This window comes from Xenopus tropicalis, chromosome 4 (genome assembly GCF_000004195.4).
Source record: "Xenopus tropicalis strain Nigerian chromosome 4, UCB_Xtro_10.0, whole genome shotgun sequence".
NCBI lineage: Eukaryota > Metazoa > Chordata > Amphibia > Anura > Pipidae > Xenopus > Xenopus tropicalis.
Window position 1 is genome coordinate 12,000,469 of NC_030680.2, and position 21,891 is coordinate 12,022,359.

The 21,891-nt window shown below is 45.8% G+C and overlaps 1 protein-coding gene across 5 annotated transcripts in view; it reads right to left on the reverse strand.

Annotated features, from left to right (window-relative positions):
* Positions 1-19,400: 19,400 nt before the first annotated feature.
* LOC105946018 (embryonic protein UVS.2) overlaps positions 19,401-21,891 on the reverse strand; it is a 58,531-nt gene continuing 56,040 nt past the window's right edge. For all 5 annotated transcript variants that reach the window (XM_031900455.1, XM_031900456.1, XM_031900457.1 and 2 more), the window contains one exon: positions 19,401-19,459. The gene's annotated coding sequence lies outside the window, so the exon portion shown is untranslated. The remainder of the gene's footprint in view (positions 19,460-21,891) is intronic.

Consider the following 21,891-nt stretch of genomic DNA (forward strand, 5'->3'; position numbering starts at 1 on the left):
ATACAGGGAACTCTGAGTATCACTCATGTATTATAAGGGATAATGTACCCCCTACTGTAAATGATAAGGATATTAGAAGTCACTGAGGGGTTCTGTGCCCATATAAAGGCACAAGGCTGCAGGGAGTTATACAGGGAACTCTGAGTATCACTCATGTATTATAAGGGATACTGTACCCCCTACTGTAAATGATAAGGATATTAGCAGTCACTGAGGGGTTCTGTGCCCATATAAAGGCACAAGGCTGCAGGCTGAGTTATACAGGGAACTCTGAGTATTACTCATGTATTATAAGGGATAATGTACCCCCTACTGTAAATGATAAGGATATTAGCAGTCACTGAGGGGTTCTGTGCCCATATAAAGGCACAAGGCTGCAGGCTGAGTTATACAGGGAACTCTGAGTATCACTCATGTATTATAAGGGATAATGTACCCCCTACTGTAAATGATAAGGATATTAGCAGTCACTGAGGGGTTCTGTGACTAAAGCTTGACAAGGATTAGGCTGCACATATTTTTGAGCTTCTATACCAGCCCTTTAGTAGGGAATATCTGTGCCCCTGAAGATGCCTTTGCAGCTCCCCTTCTGCCTTTCTATTAGTTTACACCACATACACTGGGCAGTTGTCATTTGAAAGTATTTACTTCCCCTTTATCCTTTCCTGTCTCTTCCACTGTGGCACTTAATCCCAGAATTCCATGACTCCCTTGGCTTGAGCCCCACATCAGCCCAACAGACAGTGACTGTGGCATCTTACAGAAGCCCTGGCCCATAACTTACTCCGTGCAAAAGTGACCCCTAAATAGCAATGATCCAGTGGTTAATTAAAAGGGGAATAAAACCAATGTACTGACCTTCTCAGGAGGCCTGAGGTCCCACCCACCGAGCTGCTCCAAAGGGAACCCCTAGATTAGCCAGACTCAGGGTGATTTCCCCGGCTACCTGGTGCCTGGAGTAGCGGTCACAGTGCCTCAAGCCTCTACTCGTTCCTCCTCTGATAAGGGGAACAGCAGAGCCTCGTCCCAAACTGTATGTGGGGTCCTATTCATCAGCGAGGTCTGGGCTTCTGTTTGCCCACCATTGCTGGTGAGAGTGCCCCCAATGTAGCTGTGACTCCCAGGCTCCTCCTCCTTGGTAAGTGGGCAACCAACAGCTGAAGAACAACACAAACAGGGCTACTGAACATGATGTATCTGCTGCTGACCCACCAGAAGAGGACAGCCCGGACCTGGAAGGGCATCAGTATGAAGAGAAGAGGCTTGAGGGAGTTGGATCTGCTGTACCTACTGACCCATAAAGCTGCCCTACCCTGAGACCCCACTCACCAACCTACCTTCTAGGAAAGAAACACACAGTTCTCTCTTCTGGTGGTCGTACCCCAGGGAGTAGCGCAGCTTTGGGATGTGGTTGAGGCATTGGCTGAACTTCTCCACATATTCATTCTCAGGAGCCAGAGATTCCTCGTTCTTCTCTACAACAAATATACAGACACAAAAAGGCTTATGCAATGGTTACATGCCCCCCAGGCACCTCCCATAGGGGCTGCCCCCTCTATGGTTATGCCATATGAGATGCCAACCCTGGAGGCCTCAGATTAAGGGTTGGTTTGGGGATCATCTTATTATGTGATACCTGAATTTATCTTCTCTGAAATGGTTTCCACCTTTCCCTGTGGTTCCGTCTCCCCTGACTTTTCATCCTTGTTTTCCTTCGATGTTTCTTCTTTATCGCCCCCCCGCCCTATCTTGGGGCAGGGCTCCTTGCTTCTGTAGGTGTAGGGAAAGCGCAGTTTGGCTTGAGGGTGAACCAGCTCAGTGCGCTTGTATATACTCATCTGTAGGGGAGAGAAGAGCAGCAAAGAGCCCGTCAGAATCTGATCCCCCCATTGTAAGCAGCAGTCCTGCACTGCTTTATGGCTGAGATTCTAGCTATCTGTATAACAGAGCATTCTGTCACAGTGGCACAGATCCTATCTGATCCCCCCCATTGTAAGCAGCAGTCCTGCCCTGCTTTATGGCTGAGATTCTAGCTATCTGTATAACAGAGCATTCTGTCATAGTGGCACAGATCCTATCTGACCCCCCCCCCCCCATTGTAAGCAGCAGTCCTGCCCTGCTTTATGGCTGAGATTCTAGCTATCTGTATAACAGAGCATTCTGTCACAGTGGCACAGATCCTATCTGATCCCCCCATTGTAAGCAGCAGTCCTGCCCTGCTTTATGGCTGAGATTCTAGCTATCTGTATAACAGAGCATTCTGTCACAGTGGCACAGATCCTATCTGATCCCCCCCATTGTAAGCAGCAGTCCTGCCCTGCTTTATGGCTGAGATTCTAGCTATCTGTATAACAGAGCATTCTGTCACAGTGGCACAGATCCTATCTGATCCCCCCATTGTAAGCAGCAGTCCTGCCCTGCTTTATGGCTGAGATTCTAGCTATCTGTATAACAGAGCATTCTGTCACAGTGGCACAGATCCTATCTGATCCCCCCCATTGTAAGCAGCAGTCCTGCCCTGCTTTATGGCTGAGATTCTAGCTATCTGTATAACAGAGCATTCTGTCACAGTGGCACAGATCCTATCTGATCCCCCCATTTTAAGCAGCAGTCCTGCCCTGCTTTATGGCTGAGATTCTAGCTATCTGTATAACAGAGCATTCTGTCACAGTGGCACAGATCCTATCTGATCCCCCCCCCATTGTAAGCAGCAGTCCTGCCCTGCTTTATGGCTGAGATTCTAGCTATCTGTATAACAGAGCATTCTGTCACAGTGGCACAGATCCTATCTGATCCCCCCATTGTAAGCAGCAGTCCTGCCCTGCTTTATGGCTGAGATTCTAGCTATCTGTATAACAGAGCATTCTGTCACAGTGGCACAGATCCTATCTGATCCCCCCCATTGTAAGCAGCAGTCCTGCCCTGCTTTATGGCTGAGATTCTAGGAAAACAATATAGCAACTCCTACATTAAAATACAAATATAGAGAGAAGGCAGTCAGTTATAAGTGAGTTATAAATATGTACCAGTTTTGCCCCCCCATACACAGTACCCCCATACACAGTAGCCCCCCCACACACAGGGACATTCATGGAACTATCCAGGACAGCGGGATGCGCCATAAAAATCGGGACTGTCCCGCGAAAAGCGGGACAGTTGGGGGGTATGTTCTGGGCACACAATAAGCTGTACCCCCATACTGTACTCTCTATGGTAAACACTATGGCACCTCCTACCCATATGTATAAATACAAATATACAGAGAAGGAATGTTCTGGGCACACAGTAAGCTGTACCCCCATACTGTACTCTCTATGGTAAACACTATGGCACCTCCTACCCATATGTATATTCCTTTGGCTCCCAGGGACTGTAGGACGTCTGTGCTTGAGGAGAGCCTGCGCTATCTAAATAGTAAGAGAATGCCCAAGAAATTTTGGGATAATGCCTGGTTGGCCCTTCAAGGGAGGCTTTTTGTGAGAGGAAATTTAAAATATCTCAATATAGTTGATAGACACTGCCCATGGGGATGTAAAAAGGAGGAATCACAAGAACACTTTTTAGTTGATTGCCCCGTGTCTCGAAATCTGAGAAAATCTCTAGCTGTTTCTTTAAACTTGAAAGTTCTTGAAAATCTTAATTTTTCTGAGTTTTCTTATGGGATTGTAGGTGAGAGGGGAGTGCAAAATGTTAAGAGGGAATCCTTGTATATAGTCATCTCTGTGTTACGGTACCACCTCTGGCAGATGCGCTGTAAAATGACTCTGGGGCAAATAAGTGACTCTATTGAACGGGTTGTTAATGTGATTTTAAGAGAGATTTTTCTTATTAAAACAAGTGAAATGAGGAAATCAAATACAAATGAAACTTTTTGGCAAAATGTAACAGTTTCTTTTTGATTTTAAAGTTTTTCGTGTTGTTTGATGTTATTGTAATATGAAGTTATTTTTGCTTTTGTAATGTTTTTATTCTTCAATAAAATCCCTACCCATATGTATAAATACAAATATACAGAGAAAGAATGTTCTGGGCACACAATAAGCTGTACCCCCATACTGTACTGTCTAAGGGAAACACTATGGCACCTCCTACCCATATGTATAAATACAAATATACAGAGAAGGAATGTTCTGGGCACACAATAAGCTGTACCCCCATACTGTACTGTCTAAGGGAAACACTATGGCACCCCCTACCCATATGTATAAATACAAATATACAGAGAGGGAATGTTCTGGGCACACAATAAGCTGTACCCCCATACTGTACTGTCTAAGGGAAACACTATGGCACCTCCCTCCCATATGTATAAATACAAATATACAGAGAAGGAATGTTCTGGGTACACAATAAGCTGTACCCCCATACTGTACTGTCTAAGGGAAACACTATGGCACCTCCTACCCATATGTATAAATACAAATATACAGAGAGGGAATGTTCTGGGCACACAATAAGCTGTACCCCCATACTGTACTGTCTAAGGGAAACACTATGGCACCTCCCTCCCATATGTATAAATACAAATATACAGAGAAGGAATGTTCTGGGCACACAATAAGCTGTACCCCCATACTGAGAGGAGGTGTGTGAGCTCCAGACTGTGAGGAGAAAGTACCGGTACGGGCAGCATTCCATCTGTAATCGAGGTCCCCGAGCGAGCGAACACCCTGGACGACCAAGCCGAAGTTGCTGCAAAGAGTTACAGTTCTGCTGTGGAAAACGGCACTTCTGTTGCTGGGAGCTGCAGTTCAGAGGCAAGCCAGGAACCTGCTGCAAGGCACGCTGGGACCCAGGAAGGAAGCGCTGCAAGGCACGCTGGGACCCAGGAAGGAAGTGCTGCAAGGCACGCTGGGACCCAGGAAGGAAGCGCTGCAAGGCACGCTGGGACCCAGGAAGGAAGTGCTGCAAGGCATGCTGGGACCCAGGAAGGAAGTGCTGCAAGGCATGCTGGGACCCAGGAAGGAAGCGCTGCAAGGCACGCTGGGACACAGGAAGGAAGTGCTGCAAGGCATGCTGGGACCCAGGAAGGAAGTGCTGCAAGGCATGCTGGGACCCAGGAAGGAAGTGCTGCAAGGCATGCTGGGACCCAGGAAGGAAGTGCTGCAAGGCATGCTGGGACCCAGGAAAGAAGTGCTGCAAGGCATGCTGGGACCCAGGAAGGAAGTGCTGCAAGGCATGCTGGGACCCAGGAAAGAAGTGCTGCAAGGCATGCTGGGACCCAGGAAGGAAGTGCTGCAAGGCATGCTGGGACCCAGGAAAGAAGTGCTGCAAGGCATGCTGGGACCCAGGAAGGAAGTGCTGCAAGGCATGCTGGGACCCAGGAAAGAAGTGCTGCAAGGCACGCTGGGACCCAGGAAGGAAGTGCTGCAAGGCACGCTGGGACCCAGGAAGGAAGTGCCGCAAGGCACGCTGGGACCCAGGAAGGAAGTGCCGCAAGGCACGCTGGGACCAAGGAAGGAGGTGCCGCAAGGCACGCTGGGACCCAGGAAGGAAGTGCCGCAAGGCATGCTGGGACCCAGGAAGGAAGTGCCGCAAGGCACGCTGGGACCCAGGAAGGAAGTGCCGCAAGGCACGCTGGGACCCAGGAAGGAAGTGCCGCAAGGCACGCTGGGACCCAGGAAGGAAGTGCTGCAAGGCATGCTGGGACCAAGGAAGGAAGTGCTGCAGGCTGAGTGGCTATGGAGGTGGCTGAGGAGGCGCTGAGAGAGAGCCCTGAGGCTGATGCCACACGTGGCGTTTTTACGCTGCGTATTTTCGGCGGCTGAAAAACGCCTGATATCATCATCCATAGAAATAGCTTGAAAAGACGCGAAGCAAACCACACAAAGCGGAAATACGCTAGAAAACGCCTAAGCATGGATTTTTCAAGCGTAGGCCGAAATACGCCAGCACTTGCAAAGCAAGCTATTCCTTTGTGTACGCAAAGGCAGCTGGCAGACCTAGCGGAAATACGCGGCGTTTTTTGCTATTTTGCACTATTAGCACCATGGCAACAGGATTTGCTTACGTCACCAGTTCTAGGCTGAAAAACGCCATGTGTGGCTTGTGCGGTGTTTTTCGGCTGAGAAAAAACGCAGCGTAAAAACGCCACGTGTGGCATCAGCCTGAGACTGCTGCAATGGCCCAGGTAGGAGCAATGCCCCTGTGTGATGGGGGAGAGACAGCTGCCAGCAATGGCGCTGGGAAGCCAGAGACTGTGGGCTCAGCTGGGCCCAATCAGAACCAGATAATCAGGGCCCTGAGAGACATTAATATTCTGGAGGAGAAAAGGAACATTTTGGAGGGGAGTATTGATAACATGGCGGCTGGACTGGGGGCCTTAGGGGGCACAGAGAGCTAAAGCAGTTCATAAACGTGATTATATGAGTAAGGACTTGGGGGACAGTGACAGTAACATTACCAGGGTTCTGGCAGTTATAGAGCCCCGGGGAGAGGGTTTTGATAATCACAAGTGATTCCAGGAAATGGAGAAAAGTTACCTGAGAAAGTGGTTCAAACGCTCTGCTTTTCCTAAAGGGACTGTGATTCCTGCGGGTGGGAATGTGGGTCCTTCCTGTGCAGATTCCCGGGATCCATTAACTGTTTCATTGCCAGGCACTAATGTTAATATCAATACTTTGAGTGTGTCGGGTGTGAGTGCAGTGTGGCAAGCCTGCTGGGAGTACTGACATGGCTGCGGGCAGTACTGACATGGCTGCTGGGAGTACTGGCATGGCTGCTGGGAGTACTGACATGGCTGCTGGGAGTACTGACATGGCTGCGGGGAGTACTGGCATGGCTGCTGGGAGTACTGGCATGGCTGCGGGGAGTACTGGCATGGCTGCTGGGAGTACTGGCATGGCTGCGGGGAGTACTGGCATGGCTGCTGGGAGTACTGGCATGGCTGCTGGGAGTACTGACATGGCTGCGGGGAGTACTGGCATGGCTGCTGGGAGTACTGACATGGCTGCTGGGAGTACTGGCATGGCTGCGGGGAGTACTGGCATGGCTGCTGGGAGTACTGGCATGGCTGCGGGGATTACTGACATGACTGCTGGGAGTACTGGCATGGCTGCTGGGAGTACCGACATGGCTGCTGGGAGTACTGACATGACTGCTGGGAGTACCGACATGGCTGCTGGGAGTACTGACATGGCTGCACTGCTGACTGATAAAACTGTATGTGATGCTGCAGTAAGAGGGGGGGAAAGTGGTGCCACAGAGGGTGCAGGGAATCCCCCTGTAAATACCGAGAGTGAAGGGGCACAAGGGAGAAGAGGTGCTTGGGACGGTAAGAGACTGTTTGGGCAGAATGTCTCTATGGCGGGTGAGAGTGCTGCCAGTAGGAGGAAGAATGCAGTGATGATCAAGTGGGTGAAGGAGAGGGGTGAGTTCCCGGGGCAGGTTTGTAGCCAGGAATCAAACAACCCCTGGGTTTTACCCCTGCAGACGTGTTTGGGCTGATAAGTGTCACAGACACTGAGTTTGATCTCAGCTTCAAACTGTCTCAGGGGTTGGATGATTTCTGGCGCAGGTATGAGGGTAAGAGAGGCGCCCCAGAGTGGGAGGGGTTTAGGGTGACCCCAGTCTCCAGGCTGATCTGGCTAAAGAGACACCGTTCTGCCCCCCTTTACCCCACTGTATGATGGGGAGGATTTCTGGGTGGGGGGTTGGAAGGTGCAGGTCAAACTGCACAGGAATTTCCCCAAGCTCCTCCCTAATTCCTTCTTTATTGGGAAGGGGCGTTTGCTTCTACCCCGGCCAAGCCAGGGTGTGTTTCAAGTGCGGCTCAAACAGGCACTTTGCAGTTAAATGCCCAGTTGTAAAGTGCGCCCTCTGTGGTGAGACTGGGCACCCCAGTACGGAATGCCAGAAACTCCGCTGCAATTTGTGCTTAAAGTTAGGCCCCGCCCACAACTCTTTCCCCGATGCCTGGCACAATATGGTTGCGGAATGTTCTTTGGAAGGACAGGAAGAGAGAGAGAGAGAGAGAAAAGAGAGCGGGGAGGAGAGTCAGGGGGAGTCCCCAGGGGAGGAGGTGATGGTTGCCCTGGAGGGGGCAGAGAGTACCCCAAAAGAAGGAGTGATGCAGGGGGTGGGGGCAGAAGCAGAATAGGCTCTAAAGATGCGCAGTGGTGCGGCAGCTCTGTATATTGTTATATCTGTCATGTGATTTTATTCTGGTGCTTTTTATTGGTTAATAATGTGATGCTTTTTTGCTTCTGAAATGTTTATGATTTGCTTGTAATGTTTATACATTCAATAAAATACCTACCCATATGTATAAATACAAATAAATAAATACACAATAAGCTGTACCCCCATACTGTACTGTCTATGGTAAACACTATGGCACCTCCTACCCATATGTATAAATACAAATATACAGAGAAGGAATGTTCTGGGCACACAATAAGCTGTACCCCCATACTGTACTGTCTAAGGGAAACACTATGGCACCTCCTACCCATATGTATAAATACAAATATACAGAGAAGGAATGTTCTGGGCACACAATAAGCTGTACCCCCATACTGTACTGTCTAAGGGAAACACTATGGCACCCCCTACCCATATGTATAAATACAAATATACAGAGAAGGAATGTTCTGGGCACACAATAAGCTGTACCCCCATACTGTACTGTCTAAGGGAAACACTATGGCACCTCCTACCCATATGTATAAATACAAATATACAGAGAAGGAATGTTCTGGGCACACAATAAGCTGTACCCCCATACTGTACTGTCTAAGGGAAACACTATGGCACCTCCTACCCATATGTATAAATACAAATATACAGAGAAAGAATGTTCTGGGCACACAATAAGCTGTACCCCCATACTGTACTGTCTAAGGGAAACACTATGGCACCTCCTACCCATATGTATAAATACAAATATACAGAGAAGGAATGCTCTGGGCACACAATAAGCTGTACCCCCATACTGTACTGTCTAAGGGAAACACTATGGCACCTCCTACCCATATGTATAAATACAAATATACAGAGAAGGAATGTTCTGGGCACACAATAAGCTGTACCCCCATACTGTACTGTCTAAGGGAAACACTATGGCACCTCCTACCCATATGTATAAATACAAATATACAGAGAAAGAATGTTCTGGGCACACAATAAGCTGTACCCCCATACTGTACTGTCTAAGGGAAACACTATGGCACCTCCTACCCATATGTATAAATACAAATATACAGAGAAGGAATGTTCTGGGCACACAATAAGCTGTACCCCCATACTGTACTGTCTAAGGGAAACACTATGGCACCTCCTACCCATATGTATAAATACAAATATACAGAGAAAGAATGTTCTGGGCACACAATAAGCTGTACCCCCATACTGTACTGTCTAAGGGAAACACTATGGCACCTCCTACCCATATGTATAAATACAAATATACAGAGAAGGAATGTTCTGGGCACACAATAAGCTGTACCCCCATACTGTACTGTCTAAGGGAAACACTATGGCACCTCCTACCCATATGTACAGGCCCGGATTTGTGGCGAGGCCACAAAGGCCCGGGCCTAGGGCGGCACAAACTTAGGGGCGGCATGCCGGGGATTGGGGATCTCTCCCCAATGCTCCGTATGGGACCTTTACTGTTCACGCATGCATGCTCGGCAGCGAGGGGGTTTGCGCATGCGCGCGCGTGCGAGGGGGGTTGGGGGCCGAAGAATTGGGGAGTTTATCACTATTTGAAATGTTTACTATTTTTATAGTATAAGTAAACATTTTGTTTTAGTTTTTTTTGTCATACCATCTCAAGTTTAATGTTCATAGAAGGTTACAATTGTTTGGATCAGCTCCAGACGAAATAATGGAGATTAAGGAGCTGACTATTCAGTAGACGTGTGTTTGGGCTTGAGGGGAAGGGGTGGATCTATACATACGGGTGGTATCTGGAGTGATTGTCTAATTATTTTTAATTCTTCCCTATCAGCTATCAGTGGGTGAAATAACCCACTAATGAATGCTGCCATGGATAGCCAGGAAAAGAAAATTCCGGTAAGTTGGTATTGAATTTTCCCTTTTACCGGTCTGTGTAATTGCCACTGAAGGCAGTATCCGTGTTTGTCCTTATCTTTCCTCTAGATCTGACTCTTGACACAAAGTAGCAGGTGTCCGTTACCTTCCAGGTCAGCTGGTATCTGCTACATGTTTTTAGGAGTCAGAACTAGAAGTGCAGAGAATATAAAAGGGACCTAGATCTTCTAGAGCAGGATGGTTCCAATCAGAAATTGATGGGCTACAGCCTGCATTAAACACCGATATACTGAGGGCTGCTGTTATAATCATGGGCCCTCGCCTACAGGCGCCACAGTCAGCTGGATGTTAAGTAGACCAATGAAAAAAAAAATGTCTGCACCCTGATAGTTATCCCCCTGATTCGCCCCAGGAATACCCCCAATTTTGAGTCTCCGTTGACCCCTCCTCTGCCTTGGGGCCCCTGACTGGAGCACCTACTTAATGGTGTCCTGTGCATGCTGGGAACTGTAGTCTAGCATTATCAGGGGCAGAGATAATCCAAAAGCAATATCATCCAACAACATCATTTTTCCCCAGCCTGCCCTATGAGCTATTGACTCCCTGCTCTTTGATCACGTGATCAGCCCCGGGGGGAATTTAGCTTTATATCCACCCATATAATATTTGATAACATTTATGGTTCAACAAACAATCGTCTAAAGCAGTGCTGCCCAGTCTGAAGTCAACTGTTGCAACTACAACTCCCAGCAGACTTAGTAGTGTGCAGTGTTTTAGCAATATCTGTAAGGCCGCAGGCTGTAGAGCTACAAGATATTATTGCCAGAACTGGAAAAGAAAATTGCAGACTACTGAGTGTAGCAAATGATAGAAGCCATGCAGCGCCATCAGGTGGCTGAAAAGGGGTATTGCCACAGAGGCAGATAGGATGTGAGTCTTCCAGTAAAGGGGATATAAACCCAGCCATGATGCTGTCCCACTGTGCCCCCTAGTTTTACTTTACCCCTTTAAAGGGTTTTATATCCCCTTTAAATATATTTAGTTACAATACTGACCTACACAGGGCATTGCAGGGAATTATTCTCAAAATGTGACCTTGTCTGATGTGAGAGCAGCGCTCCCGTGTGGTTATCCTCTGTACAACAGCTCAGCCCTGCACAGCTGATCCACCCAAGAAACTTTTTATTCACATTTCCCCCAACATATGATGCCAATAGAATAAAAATATGCAATATTAAAGTATAAATAAGTACATTTGTCTGGAAGCCTATATTTGCTGGGGGTTGCAGGGAGTTGTTATTCAAGAGCTGCTGAATGGAGGGGCGTGCAGGTTGGACACCCTGGAATATATATTTATAAATACTGGGCAAATTTGCACCTGGGTAGTTACCCATGGCAACCAATCAGATGTTTGATTTCATTGTTCTACTTCCAGCTGGTTCAAAAAAGCGAATCACTGATTGGTTGCTATGGCTTACTGCCCAGGTGGAAATTTGCCCAGTGTTTATAAATGATCTGTTGTTGGCTCCGCCAACTTTTCTAAATTTGGGACACTATAGGGCGAAGAAATGTGGAGAGTTTGGGTGTTGTACCCCTACTGTAGGAGGAGTAGCGTTTAGAAAATGGGGGCGCTAAGAATAATAATAATAATAATAACTAGAGAGGTACATTTCCTTAAGAAAATGTGAGTGGTGCTTGCCGTGGCAAAACTCGTGCCCCAATATTACAATGTTTCACACTTCACAATGTTTCACACTTCACAATGTTTCACACTTCAGTGTTGCTGAAACATTAAAATCATCATTGCCCCTGCAGGGGCAATTAACCGCCCACCCCTCAGAAAATTCATAACACCCTATTCCTGAATAAGCCGCACGGTTTGACACCTCATTCATGGGTCTACGACAAATGGTGGTTAATTGCCCCCTGCTGGGGCAATTAACCGCCCACCCCTCAGAAATGTCAGAGCACCGCATTCCCGAATAAGCCGCACGGTTTGACACCTCATTCATGGGTCTATGACAAACGGTGGTTAATTGCCCCTGCTGGGGCAATTAACCGCCCACCCCTCAGAAAAGTCATAACACCCTATTCCCGAATAAGCCGCACGGTTTGACACCTCATTCATGGGTCTATGACAAACGGTGGTTAATTGCCCCTGCTGGGGCAATTAACCGCCCACCCCTCAGAAAAGTTATAACACCCTATTCCCGAATAAGCCGCACGGTTTGACACCTCATTCATGGGTCTACGACAAATGGTGGTTAATTGCCCCCTGCTGGGGCAATTAACCGCCCACCCCTCAGAAAAGTCATAGCACCCCATTCCCGAATAAGCCGCACAGTTTGACACCTCATTCATGGGTCTATGACAAACGGTGGTTAATTGCCCCTGCTGGGGCAATTAACCGCCCACCCCTTAGAAAAGTCATAGCACCCCATTCCCGAATAAGCCGCACGGTTTGACACCTCATTCATGGGTCTACGACAAACGGTGGTTAATTGCCCCCTGCTGGGGCAATTAACCGCCCACCCCTCAGAAAAGTCAGAGCACCGCATTCCCGAATAAGCCGCACGGTTTGACACCTCATTCATGGGTCTACGACAAATGGTGGTTAATTGCCCCCTGGTGGGGCAATTAACCACCCACCCCTTAGAAAAGTCATATCACCCCATTCCCGAATAAGCAGCACGGTTTGACACCTTATTCATGGGTCTACGACAAACGGTGGTTAATTGCCCCCTGCTGGGGCAATTAACCTCCCACCCCTCAGAAAAGTCAAAACACCCCATTCCCGAATAAGCCGCACGGTTTGACACCTTATTCATGGGTCTACGACAAACGGTGGTTAATTGCCCCCAGCAGGGGGCAATTAACCAACCACCCCTTAGAAAAGTCATATCACCCCATTCCCGAATAAGCTGCACGGTTTGACACCCTATTCATGGGTCTACAACAAACGGTGGTTAATTGCCCCCTGCTGGGGCAATTAACCGCCCACCCCTCAGAAAAGTCAAAACACCCCATTCCCGAATAAGCCGCACAGTTTGACACCTCATTCATGGGTCTACGACAAACGGTGGTTAATTGCCCCCTGCTGGGGCAATTAACCACCTACCCCTCAGAAAAGTCAAAACACCCCATTCCCGAATAAGCCGCACAGTTTGACACCTCATTCATGGGTCTACGACAAACGGTGGTTAATTGCCCCCTGCTGGGGCAATTAACCACCTACCCCTCAGAAAAGTCAAAACACCCCATTCCCGAATAAGCCGCACGGTTTGACACCTCATTCATGGGTCTACGACAAACGGTGGTTAATTGCCCCCAGCAGGGGGCAATTAACCAACCACCCCTTAGAAAAGTCATATCACCCCATTCCCGAATAAGCTGCACGGTTTGACACCCTATTCATGGGTCTACAACAAACGGTGGTTAATTGCCCCCTGCTGGGGCAATTAACCGCCCACCCCTCAGAAAAGTCAAAACACCCCATTCCCGAATAAGCCGCACAGTTTGACACCTCATTCATGGGTCTACGACAAACGGTGGTTAATTGCCCCCTGCTGGGGCAATTAACCACCTACCCCTCAGAAAAGTCAAAACACCCCATTCCCGAATAAGCCGCACGGTTTGACACCTCATTCATGGGTCTACGACAAACGGTGGTTAATTGCCCCCTGCTGGGGCAATTAACCGCCCACCCCTCAGAAAAGTCAAAACACCCCATTCCCGAATAAGCCGCATGGTTTGACACCTCATTCATGGGTCTACGAGAAACGGTAGTTAATTGCCCCCTGCTGGGGCAATTAACCGCCAACCCCTCAGAAAAGTCATAGCACCCCATTCCCGAATAAGCCGCATGGTTTGACACCTCATTCATGGGTCTACGACAAACGGTGGTTAATTGCCCCCTGCCGGGACAATTAACTGCCCACCCCTCAGAAAAGTCATATCACCCCATTCCCGAATAAGCCGCACGGTTTGACACCTCACCCTGCTGGGGCAATTAACCGCCCACCCCTCAGAAAAGTCAGAGCACCGCATTCCCGAATAAGCCGCATGGTTTGACACCTCATTCATTGGTCTATGACAAACGGTGGTTAATTGCCCCTGCTGGGGCAATTAACCGCCCACCCCTCAGAAAAGTCATAACAACCAATTCCCGAATAAGCCGCATGGTTTGACACCTCATTCATGGGTCTACGACAAACGGTGGTTAATTGCCCCCTGCTGGGGCAATTAACCGCCCACCCCTCAGAAAAGTCAGAGCACCGCATTCCCGAATAAGCCGCACGGTTTGACACCTCATTCATGGGTCTACGACAAACGGTGGTTAACTGCCCCCTGCTGGGGCAATTAACTGCCCACCCCTCAGAAAAGTCATAGCACCCCATCCCCGAGTAAGCCGCACGGTTTGACACCTCATTCATGGGTCTACGACAAACGGTGGTTAATTGCCCCCTGCTGGGCCAATTAACCTCCCACCCCTCAGAAAAGTCATATCACCCCATTCCCGAATAAGCCGCACGGTTTGACACCTCATTCATGGGTTACGACAAACTAGTTATTCGCCAAAATCCCCATTATAAGTCAATGGGGCAAATTTGGGGACCACTCTTGCCCCGGGGGTAAAACTTATACCCTTGTGCGGGGTATCTTCTGACACAGGTTGCAAACCTCTTCAAATGTGGTAAATTTCACGTTTCTAACCAATTCCCTCTCTGCGCTACAATCCCTCACAGTCGGCCTCAATGTTAAGTCAATGGGATTTTTGATCAGACATTAACCCATCGCTGCCTGTGCAGGAATACAGATCTGCCATTTCAACTGCCATCTGTAACATGACACCCATTCCCAGCTGGGGCTGGTCACGTGACATTGTTATTCCAACCCTATGTAACTATATGTGTGTAACCCACATTCCCAGCCCCCAGTTGCACGTGTGATGTCACAATGGTTTGAACCTCAGAAAGGTTGGAGTCAATGTAATTAGTGTTTGTTGTGAGTGATGTCGTTGTGATGTCACAATGTCACAGTCAAAGTGCCCAAGCAGCGGCCAAACTGGCTCATTCTTGATCAGGTGACTGAGGTAGGTGGAGCTCTAGGGGTGTTGGTGCCAACGTTAGCAGGAATAAGAGATAATAATAACGAATCAGTTTAATACTGGCGCTGTGGGGGCTTTGGTGTATTTTATTTTCACAATGGCACAAAAGTTTGGCAACAATTTGTCAAAAAACTTGATGCACCTGTGAAAAGTAATGTTGCGCGTCGTGTTTCTGTGCGTCTTTTTTCATGTTTTGAAGATTTTTCGCTGTTTCACTTTTTTTGACAGTTTCACTCATTTATCTCTCACTAATTACTGTAACTAAAGGGATGTTTCTGTTTGTCTCCATAGAGAGAAATTGGTGCGAAAATGTTCCGAAGGTTGATTTCGTGGTTGCCTTGTGTGCCGAGGGTAACAACTGTATTCTTTTTACTCTAATATCCCACATTTAGTGCTATTCATAGCCTTGCTATATACAGGTATAGGATCTGTTATCCAGAATGGTCGGGATCTGGCGCTTTCCGGATAAGGGATCCTTCCGTAATTTGTATCTCCATACCTTAAGTCTACTAAAAAATTATTTAAACCCAATAGGGCTGTTCTGCCCCAATAAGGGGTAATTATATCTTAGTTGGGATCAAGTACAGGTACTGTTTTATTATTACAGAGAAAAGGGAATCATTTAACCATTAAATAAACCCAATAGGGCTGTTCTGCCCCAATAAGGGGTAATTATATCTTAGTTGGGATCAAGTACAGGTACTGTTTTATTATTACAGAGAAAAGGGAATCATTTAACCATTAAATAAACCCAATAGGGCTGTTCTGCCCCCAATAAGGGGTAATTATATCTTAGTTGGGATCAAGTACAGGTACTGTTTTATTAATACAGAGAAAAGGGAATCATTTAACCATTAAATAAACCCAATAGGGCTGTTCTGCCCCCAATAAGGGGTAATTATATCTTAGTTGGGATCAAGTACAGGTACTGTTTTATTATTACAGAGAAAAGGGAATCATTTAACCATTAAATAAACCCAATAGGGCTGTTCTGCCCCCAATAAGGGGTAATTATATCTTAGTTGGGATCAAGTACAGGTACTGTTTTATTATTACAGAGAAAAGGGAATCATTTAACCATTAAATAAACCCAATAGGGCTGTTCTGCCCCCAATAAGGGGTAATTATATCTTAGTTGGGATCAAGTACAGGTACTGTTTTATTATTACAGAGAAAAGGGAGTCATTTTTAAAAATTAGAATTATTTGCTTATAATGGAGTCTATGGGAGATGGGCTTTCTGTCATTTGGAACGTTCTGGATAACGGGTTTCTGGATAAGGGATCATATACCTGGAATATAATAAAGTATAACAGCAGCTCCACTGAAAACATAATAGGTTGTGTGCTTCTATGGCACGGCCTATTGAAAATTAATTTGATGCGACTGGGAAACAATTCGCCAATGGCAAAATGCAGAAATTCACTGCGAATCCATGCCTGGCGCAAAAAATTCGCTCATCACTAATCTATATATTTAGACATTTTATTTTAACTGAGGTCAGTTTGATCGTTATTGTAGGGAGACCAGATCACTTGAAAGTTCAGGGACACGTCTAATAAATACATGTTGCAGGGCAGCACTGATTGCGGTTTCAGACGTGAATTCCCAAGGGATCTGCTCGCCCTATTGTATTGCTGAATTCATTCTACTTTGCCCATTTGCTCATTTCTTTTTTTATTATTCTTTACTAGAAACGACGGAATAAACCAGCGAGCGAATTCGTTGCGGTAAGCAGAGAATAACCAATTCACTCAGTATAAAAATCCCACGTTACTGACTATTTGCCCTATTTGAGCCATTGCATTTACAATCTGTTTGCCTTTTTCTCATTTATTTTTGTAATAAAACGTGTTTTTATTCTTCCTAGATTGAAAAAGATGAAGCCGATGTGGTCGTCGTGGTAAGCAGGGAGGAACTGGTTAACACAATATAATGATCACACTTTGCTCACTATTTGTGCTTTTCCAGCCATTTCATTTACTTTTATTTGTTACCATTTTTGCTCGTTTATTCTTGTAATAAAACATGATTTTATCCTTCCTAGAACCACCAAGACGAACCCGCCGGCGACATCATTGTGGTAAGCAGCAATTTGGCCAAATGTAAAAAACACAACTTTCCGGGGTTATTTGTGTTATTGAAACCTTATTATTTACTGACCTATAGATTTATATGTGACTTTGTCACAGGCCCTTAATAACGCTGAGAATTTACTGGTATATTCACTACTGACCCCATTCCCCCATCATTTCTACTTTCCCACTTTTATATCTAAATCTACAAAATCATTCATTACCACAAACCATATCTGGCACATTCTATAACATATCAATATATATAATAGATTATTATTGGCTGAAACCCTTTTCAATATGTTTGGTTCCCTGGCAAGAGACAGCCCCTTCCCCTTTGAATTCATATCAGAATAAATTCATGTACAGACTGCATTTATTTATACACATGAATGATATCTTCTCAAAAGCACTTTTTCCCCCAGTACTAAACACATCGTTAGTCATTTTGTGCCTTATATAGATCTTGATAGATGATAGGCCGTTAATTCTATAAAATAACATCACTTTGTTTATCTCATTCCCAGGCTCTTCCGGAGACCACCACCTGCCTGGTAAGCAGAAAAGGAGTTGACACCCTACATTATTGTTTGTTTTTATGAATCGCACCTTTTTAGACCTAAAAATAGAGTATTTTACTAATTACACAATATTTCTGTAATTTACCAAGTGTAAAAACCCTAATAGAAAATGACGCAATCTAAAAGCTGTCAGTGGGAGCCGCGCTGGGCAAATTGTAGCCTTTATTGAATATTTGGCTCAAGGGGTTTCCATGATTTGTATTGTTTGTAAGCACATGGAAATTCTTGTGAAAATGAGGTTTGAAGTTTTTGGTGAAAAATCCAGAAATGTGTGAATCTGATTTATTTTCCTCTCTTAATCAGGTTCCGTCGGTTGGATGTGGCATTGACATCTGCCCAGAGCCGCCGACCCCTGAGACCAACATCTGCCAGGTAAGTAGTAGAGGAACTATTTTATTTGCTGAAACTGAGTTAATTAATGATAATGAGCTACAGAACTATAGTAAGTTGATCCCATAACTAATCGTATCGCTCTTCATCAGGAGGAACCAGAGCAGATTGCTGAGCCTGGCGAGGAGATTGAGGTAAGCATAAAGGTGCCCATACACTATAAGATCCGCTCCCTTGGCGATGTCCCCAAGCAAGTGGATCTTCACCCGGTATCCCCACCTACGGGTGGGCGATATCGGGTAGCAAGAAACTTAAAAAAAAAATAATCCGATCGTTTGGCCCTGGGGCCAAACGATCAGATTACATTTGTGGTTATGGGGCAGTCGGTTCGGGGACCGCATCAACGAGCCGATACGGTCCCCGATCCGACTGGATTTTCTAACCTGGCCGATCGAGATCTGGCCAATTTCAGGCCAGATATCGGTCAGGCAGGCCGCTCTGTTCTGCCCATACACGGGCCGATTAGCTGCCGAATCGGTCCAAGGGACCCATATCGGCAGCTATAGTTGGCCCGTGTATGGGGACCTTTAGGCTAATAGAGAGGGATAAATACAAATCAAAGTCCCTTATCAGCCAATCGGCTTATTTACAACAGAAATCATACAACCTCGCTCATCTCTTTCATTTCCCTTTCTTACCCAGGAGCGCCCAGAAACACCCGGGGCTCAGACTCGCCAGGTAAGAAGGAATAATTGTTTCTGCTCTCTTACACTTTAGCAGCCATATTAATGTCATTCCTACCGTGTCCCTTTGTCATATTTATACCCTGTCTTAGAATCCTCATTACTACATTGAATTGATCTGATCTGGGCCTTTTCTATTTCTTAACCAGGAGGAACCAGCAGACAATCCCACTGACAATAACACCTGTCAGGTAAGTAAAGGGAAGGGAGACATATTGTGAAAATGGCGCCACTCAGTATTGTATTACTTTCCTTTATACAAGTTTTATCTCAGAATGATTTATGGGGCTAAATTAATACAATATTATTCTTTCTTTCCCCCAAAACTAGGAGGGAGCAGGCGACGCTCTGCCGCAGGTAAGCAGCAATGGGCACAATATGTTACGTTTATATGTTGTGTTGCGCTGCAATAAGGAGTTTAACTGAACTGAGTTTAATCCCCTTTTTCTGTATTCCCATTAGGACTGTCAGGAGCCTGAAAAGAGCATTGGCGACGTAAGCAGAAAAAATACCTTTTACAAACTTTGCGTTCAGTTGCGCTGTGAAATAGTTGTTTCTGATCTTCTTTCTTTTTTATCCAGGAAGAACACCATCATTCGTCGTCATTCCCCTTCCACCATTGCTATCACTGCAAGGTAAGCAGAAAATAATCAATGAATGGAAAAGTGCAATTAAAGACATTGTAAAGATTTGTTTTATCATATTCTGTACTGATCTGAGTTTTCTTATCTTAACCAGGAGAATCGAAGGGGCATGCCTCCGTGTCAGCCCATCAGACTCTTTGGGGTAAGCAGCAAAGACAATTATATTACAATTTCAATCCCGGCATCAGATCGCCCTACAGAACATTCACTTTAGCATCTTCTCTAGGGAACTGAGTTAATGTAGTTCTGTGGGGCTGAATTAATGGGAATAGTTTTATAGGTTGGGTTAGACTGCAACACGCAGACTGTCGTCTAAAGATTGTAACTGACTTTATTTTTAATCCCCTTTTCCTGTCTTTTCAACAGCCAACATCATCGGAGGAATCCAGTGACAGTGACCATTCCTGTCACTGTGAGGTAAGCAGAAAATAATCAATGAACGGATGAAAGTGCAATTAATGAAATGTTAAAGATTTGTTTTATCATATTCTGTACTGATCGGAGTTGATCTCATAAAATAATGTTTTCTTATCTTAACCAGGAGAACCGAAGGGACATGCCCCCATTCGAGCCCTATTTTGATTCTGGGGAGTCATCAGGGGAGAGCAGTGACAGTGTAAGCAGAAAAAGAAAACTGTTACAAACTTTGTATTCATTTGCCCTGTGAAATATTCATTTTTCATCTTCTCTCTTTTATAACCAGGATGAACAACTGAGCGAGGAGGGAGCCCCCTCCGAGCTAATCTGGATGAGCTCTCTGAGCTCCTTGTTCTTTGTGTGAGGTAGGGATAATATTACCTACTGTACCCATTATATATATTACTGGCTCATTTGTTGGGGAATTGGTTAGTTCTTCTACATTGAATAAACTCACATATCAAATTCTCTTCTTATTTATTAATATGGAAAACTCTTTCACATAAAAAAAACTCAAATACCTCGAATTAACTAATTTGTAAAAAATATGGCACAACTTTGCCCAGGGCAACTCCCATTTACTTCTATATAAACTCACTCGCATTTAGATGGTGAAGTTTTACATTGGAGTTTTCAGGTTTTTTGCACTTAATAACAGACATTTGAGTTTTCGAAGCATAATTCCAATTTGAGGTTCTTTGAGCGCAAAATATCTTAAATTGTGAAAAAAAAATCAAACTCGAACTATTTATAAATTCCCCATATATGTGAGAACCCGACTAAAATGTTACCTAAGATAATGGTACCCCAACAATGAATTATTCCTTGTCCTTTATATATTTATTTCAACATTTTATCTAATACACTGAATTCATATGATAAATCCTTTTTCTCTTCCTCAGGTGGCGCAAAAACATCTGCCGAGCTGTAACACCTGCTCTATCTAGTAGAATTAGGTCTGAAGCAACTGGACTTTTCCCAGTTCATCTTGGAAACGTTTCCCCAACACATCCGCGCGGCTTCTTCAGTTCAGATGGCAGGTAGGGAATTCCCCGGCACTTGAACCCTTGAGGGTAGTACACTCACAGACATCCAATCACAATGGTTCTATTGAACGTATTCAGTTAGGGGTTGGCTGAAACTGACAGGGGTAAGAAGGTGAGATCCAGTCACAGTGGTACCATGATTCTTATTGATGAGGGTGTTAATCCTTCAAAGTACATGCCTGGAGGTGTGAAATGCTGTGAAACCGCCGGGGTAAGGGTGTCAAAGCGCCATTGTATGTTGGTGACAAACAGAGTGAGGAAACGGCTGAAACAAGGCACCACCCTTCACAGCAGAACAAAGATAAATCCAGAACAAGTTTGTTCCTTACTGGGCCTGTGTCTCAATACCACCTACTTCAAGCACAATGGAGTTTTCTATGGACAAAAACATGGTGGTGTTATGGGTTTGCCGGTGTCTCCAGTTCTACTGAACTGGTTCATGGAAAAAGTGGAAAAGAAAGCCCTGGGCACCTTCAAGGGAACTGAAAGAGCAGTACTTGCTTTTTGATTCCCACTGCCCTTTGGAACATACAACTTGGCGTTATTAGGACTTGACACTATTGGGCTGATACAGCAGAACAAAGCTGAATCCAGAACAAGTTTGTTCCTTACTGGGCCTGTGTCTCAATACCACCTACTTCAAGCACAATGGAGTTTTCTATGGACAAAAACATGGTGGTGTTATGGGTTTGCCGGTGTCTCCAGTTCTACTGAACTGGTTCATGGAAAAAGTGGAAAAGAAAGCCCTGGGCACCTTCAAGGGAACTGAAAGAGCAGTACTTGCTTTTTGATTCCCACCGCCCTGTGGAACATACAACTTGGCGTCATTAGGACTTGACACCATTGGGCTGATACAGCAGAACAAAGCTGAATCCAGAACAAGTTTGTTCCTTACTGGGCCTGTGTCTCAATACCACCTACTTCAAGCACAATGGAGTTTTCTATGGACAAAA